Source organism: Silurus aristotelis, assembly GCF_946808225.1.
Source record: "Silurus aristotelis genome assembly, chromosome: 14".
In the NCBI taxonomy this organism is placed as follows: domain Eukaryota; kingdom Metazoa; phylum Chordata; class Actinopteri; order Siluriformes; family Siluridae; genus Silurus; species Silurus aristotelis.
Genome location: NC_139587.1, coordinates 17,865,390 through 17,871,389, shown reverse-complemented (window position 1 = coordinate 17,871,389; position 6,000 = coordinate 17,865,390).

Here is a 6,000-nt window from a genome sequence, read left to right as displayed (position 1 = left end):
TCAGAATGGTTCATGCAAATATGCCTGTAAATCATGTGCTGAGAAACAATGAAATTATCAAGTATTTCACACACAATGCTTTAAATGAAACAAATGGCATAACAAAAAAAATAATGTTTTTACAAACAATAAAAGCAGAAGTCAGGAAGACAGTTTCCTTTTTCAATCATTCCATCAAGCTTCCAGTAAAAATGTAATTTATATGTTATTGGTGATTCTGAAAGTTTTTTACCTGAGAACAATTTTTTCTTGAATGTGTTCCATCAAGAGATTTTTTGTTCCCATGGAAGGATCCAGCTAGTTTGTGTGGTATCCTTAACACATTTAGTAAAAATTGATGTGGATGGAATAAAACATTTTTTTATGTTTTTTTTTTTCTTAAACAACACAGGGGGAATTGGCCCTCTTAGCTGACTATTTATACTAGCCATTCCTGATATTTAGAATGTATAGATTGTAAATGTGTTATATACATTTTGAATGTCTTAATTATTGTATACAACGTTCAATGCACGATAAGGTTCTGTTTTACATACATCCCTCAAGCTGGAACATTGTTAAGAAAACTCAAGAATAATTAATGGCAGTGGTTTAAAAAAAAGAAAAAGTAGGAGGTTGTTCAAGTGTGCAGATTTCTCTAGCGATTGGTGTTAGCTCTTTACTGGAACTCCTCAGGCTCTGTAGTGTTCTCATTATATAATCTGCCTTTTCGTATGCTTTATTTTCAGTGGGCTGCAATTTAGCCTGTTGCCAAATTTCTCCAGTTCCTGCATCCTCAAGGCACTCTGGTATGGTAATGCCAGACAAGGATTCTCAGAACTGCAGCCACTTTTTTTCTACTCTAAATTATTTTCACACAAGTCAGGGATTTTTTTTCTTTTGAAATATTAAGGGTTCTTCATGAGAGGACTTCTCAGCATATATTACAGGAAAACATGCACACAAGGGATTTGTGTGTTAATGAGTTTGTGCTGATGAGAGGAGTTGCATTGGAAGAGATTTGAAAAGCTGTTTCTTTGCTAGAGCGAGAAGGCTGCAATGCCAACAGATTTTCATAGTTAGAACTTCATATGGCAGTATGATCCTGACTGAGAAAAAGTGGCTACTGAAGATGAATGGTATTTGAAAGGATTTATATAATACAAATATCAATTAACAAATGATTTTGGTATGTACTAGGGGGTTGGATTAAGACAAACAAAAAAATCATTGTTAGAGAAGTAAAGAAAAGAGTGCAGACAGGGTGGAGTGGGTGGAGAAGAGCGGCAGGAGTGATTTTGTGATAGAAGGGTATCTGCAAGAGTAAAAGGGAAAGTTTATAGGACTGTGGTGAGACCTGCGATGTTGTACAGTTTAGAGACATTGGCATTGAGTAAAAGACCGGCAGTGGAGCTGGAGGTAGCAGAGCTGAAAATGCTGAGATTTTCAATGGGAGTAACAAGGATGGACAGGATTAGAAATGAGTTTATTAGAGGGACAGCCCATGTACAACGTTTTGGAGACAAGGTGAGGGATGATAGAAGAATGCTGATTATGGAGCCACCAGGAAGGAGAAAAAGAAGAAGGCCAAGGAGAAGGTTTATGGATGTGGTGAGGGAAGACATGCAGGTAGTTGGTTTGAAAGAGGCAGATGTAGAACACAGGGTAGTATGGAGACAGATGATCAGCTATGGTGACCCCTAAAGGGAGCAGACGAAATAATAATAAGGAGAAGATCCAGAGTTTCATCAAATCCCACTCAAACTTCATGCCAATCTGTAGAAAAGCCTGAACCCAATCTGCAAACTATTGACAAGATTAGTTGCTCCTCATTTCACTCATGGGACTCATGTAGGTAAGCATGGGGTCATTTGTAACAGAGGTCAGTTGGTCAAACTCTGCGCATTTTCACAAAGCTCTGAGAAACACAATCTGCATTTTTTTCTTTTCTTTTTTTTTTTTTAAAACAATTTAATCTCAGAAGCTCAGAGGAATTTCTCATAAGCAGGCAAATCTTGAAGTATGAATTTGTGGTCATTTTGTAATTTTTTAATGATAAAAAAAAAAAAAAGATTCATTTGGTACAAATATTTTGCACCGACATAGGAGTTTTTTTACTGAATAATAAAATACTTCTTTCTCTAGCAGACTCTACCCATAGTCCCCATTTTGGTCCTTTTTATTACATTTTACATATCCTCTGATATTTGCATGAAAATGGTTTTCTCAGATCTGCAAAGGCCTCCTAGAAAACTGATATAAATCTACCAAGACATCTAAATAGACAAAAGCATTCTGTTGCAGCTGATGCTTGGTAAATTAAGGCTGTAAAATATATATACTTTTAAGTCAGTTATCATAAAGCATTTACATAGGCATTGTGTAAGCTTTGAAAAACGCAATATGAGCTATAGAAAAACTCTATGAAATGTCTAACATAAATAGCATTTTAATAATAATTTGAAATAATCCTCAGTGAAGACCCAAATGACTAAATTCAAGAGCTGTGGTGGGACCTGATCCACCTCCTCCTACCTAGGTGGATTTAAATAAAAAGACCCAGGGGTGGAGTAAGCTCAGTGTGTTTCAGGCTGAAAAATGTGCTTTAGAGCATCTCATTGATTAGGTTTAGGAATTGGGCTCATAAGAAGATTTAGATCAGGTTCATTTTCACCCCTGGACTTGTGGTAGTGCAATTAGAATGTCTGTATTAGTTATGCAGCATTGTTAAACTACAGCACCTTTTGAGAATATACTTACTTAAATTTACATACAGTGAAAAAAAAAAACACCAGTCTTCCAACATTACAACCAACTTCCATAAAAGCAGGAAAATAGAAATAAATACAATAATAAATATTTATTGCTAATTATATTTTTCCCCCTGAAGTATTTGTTGAACCACATCTTCAAGCTCTGACAGCCCTAGAGGACAGGCGCATTCTAAAAAACCATATATCATCTCAGATCCAAATGGTCCTAATGTGTCCTGACAGATTATTTCTGACAATCTAAAGCAGAAAAAAGCCAGAGGATCTGGTCTGCTGCTGGCTTTCTTCAGAGCTGCAAACAAGTGCAACAGCCATGCAAGGCTGTGAAGTGCTGCGGGCAATCTGCTGACACCCTGATGATGAGATGGATGATATCCTTTAAAAAAAAAAAGCCAACAGAGAAGCATTCAAGCAGCTGCAAGTCAGCAGATCCATTGAGTTTATAGAGCACAGGGGAGAAAGAGCACTGCCTCAGCCCTCCGTGTCCTCTAATGGCATTTCGCTCATCTAGCAGACAAAGGCTTTCTGTATTGTGTTCAGGGATGTCCGCAGTGTGTAATGCACTCCTTGCTGGTTACTATGGGGGAAAATATCATCATTTATCAATTGAAAGCCTATAAAACCTTAAAGTATGATGAAATTGCAGAATCATTATTTTCCCATGCTTTTACTACAGAAAAGACATAGGAACTATAGAGAGCCATCAATAATTATTTTCAAAGGGCACCCATTAAGTAAAAATGAGATTCATGATAATGCAAAGGTCTCTTTACCTCATTCAATTTAACACTTGAAAGCGCAATGTCTTCCAAAATATATAATATACGTTTTTTTTATAATTTTTTTCAGATCAACTCTGAAACCATTTAAAGGAAATCGTTTAAACTGCAATTACATGTGTCAACATTAGTTTACCATGAATAGGAGCGATTACTCTATGTGTTCTTAGTAAGAAATTATATTCTAATTTTCTATTGTATGGAAACTTTGGGAATACCCTGTATTTATTCGATATGAGAAATGGTCATAGGGTGCCAAATTGTTATGAGATATAATTATTATTATTAGTTGTAATAGTAATAGTCATACTAATAGTAGTAGTAGCAGTAGAGTTGTAGAAGTAATAGTGGGTGTCGTAGTAGTGCTTGCCACATTATGTTATTTTCTGTGGAGCTGGATTAGCATTTTGCCCCACCCTCATTTACCACCTCAGGGAAGTGGCTTGCTGTATCCCAGTGTGGCTTTGGCATTGAAATGGGGTATGGTTGGCTAGGATGCAGACCTCTGCTTGCAGACCAGGAAAAGAAGAAAGTATTTTACAATGTGTGGCCACATAGTGGAACTGTTATTATCACCCTAGGCACATACAAAGCAGTGCAAAGGCAAAGGCTTCCCTCTGAGTTTTGTGTGTGTTCTGAATATCTTTGTTGGATGTTAATAGATTCGGTTTGATGGGTCTTCTTATTCACCGGATATAAAAGTGCAGAAGGGGAAACTCTGTTATCTCCTTTCATAACGGAGAAACAGAAAGAGCGAGGTGATCAGCTTGAACACTTGAAAGCTGGAGAGAGAAAGAAAGAAACGCATCCTCCCCATTGTCCCATTTTTCTCCTTCCGATTGACAGCTCGGGTGCCTGATGGGTTTTCCTTCTCTTTTGACCTGTGTTCTGCCGCACATTCAGAAAACAACATGCTCTTGTGAGCTAATCAAAGACCAACGGAGGGCGGACTCCTCCACTTCACGAAAGAGAGACGACATTCAGGCCTGTCAAACATGGGCTGAGCAGCAATGAAGAAACATGCTTTGTGTGGCCATTTCTCTTGAGATGGTGATGGGATCAAGGGGAGGGAGGTAGGGAGGGAGGAGAGGAAGAGGAGTGAGATTGGGGCGAGCAGTAATGAGGCTGAGTGGAAAACATTTCAGCTTGTCTCAATGGACAATCAGTAAGATGTAGAGCACAGCTGCTGCTGCTGCCAGAGATAGAGAGAGAGACTTTAAGAGTGAGAGAAAGAGAGAGAGAAAGGGGAGGGGAGATGGGGGGAACCTGAATCAGCTCCTGCTACTCTTCTCATTTTCTAACTATTAAATATTTAATTTCCATTAAAGTCAGACACCCAACAATAGCTGGGAGAGATTTAGCCTTTTTCTTTTTGCCTTGCTTTTTGCCTTTCATGCACTAAAATGTAAAAATGAGGCTTGCCACGATTCATATTTTAATGTACTATTCTTTATTTTTCTTTAATAAAAAAAGAACCATATGTGAGTGACTGTAAGATTTGAGCACTGCCTTTTTTCTGGTAGTTTTGAAGAATGACTAACACATTTTATCATGCAGATCTTTAATATCTAAGATTGCATATTGTTCCTATAATGTATATAGCTACTTATATTAATAAATTCTGGCTGAATGTTCTTGCTGAATTCTTGCTGAATATGTTTACATGTATGTGCAACACTATAATGCACAGGCAGACTTTGAGAACCAAGGAAAGACAAAACAAGAGCATGAGAAAAGAAGTCAGGTAGAAAAACAGATACAGGAATAGAGCCGACACAAACAACTTAGTTGAAGCAAAATGGGGGAAAAAAGAAAAGAGAAATGATACAGAAGCAGATCAACAATGATGCATTACCATGACAGCAGACAGATGTGCACCTCATTTTGCTGTGTTCCCTGTGACCCCTACTAACAATCAAACACAAGCCTACTACGTTCTCTACAAACTCTGTGACACCAGGATGATGGTGCCCTAAAAAAGAAAACATCTCCTTGAGCACTTCATATATCGTCTCTGTGACGCTGACCGTACTTCGTCTGGGAAAATGAAGGCCATTTCACAAGATGAATACATCTGTAGTTCTCATTTATTTTGAGCAGGGTATGGTTCTTTTAGTGCTTCGGGAAGCGTGTTTGTGTGTGTGTGCATGTGTGTGTATACTCTATACAGTTGTTCCAGGCGAAATAGAAAATGCTATGGGGAAATAGAGCTCTCAGTTCTATAACCTTTTCTCTGACAGCTATGATAGGTTTCAAAAATGACTCTCTCTCCCTCTCTTATTAGAATTAGCACTTCCACACAAAATGCCAGTGCAAGCTGTCAAGTGGAAAGTTTTAAGGGCAAATTCTTTGACAAGCTCGTTTTTGCTTTGCACTCACATCACTTTAGGTATTTGGAAGTGCATGTATACACATGCACATGTGCATTTCTGACTGCAATTATGCTCCTACTATATAATTCCTATCTGTAT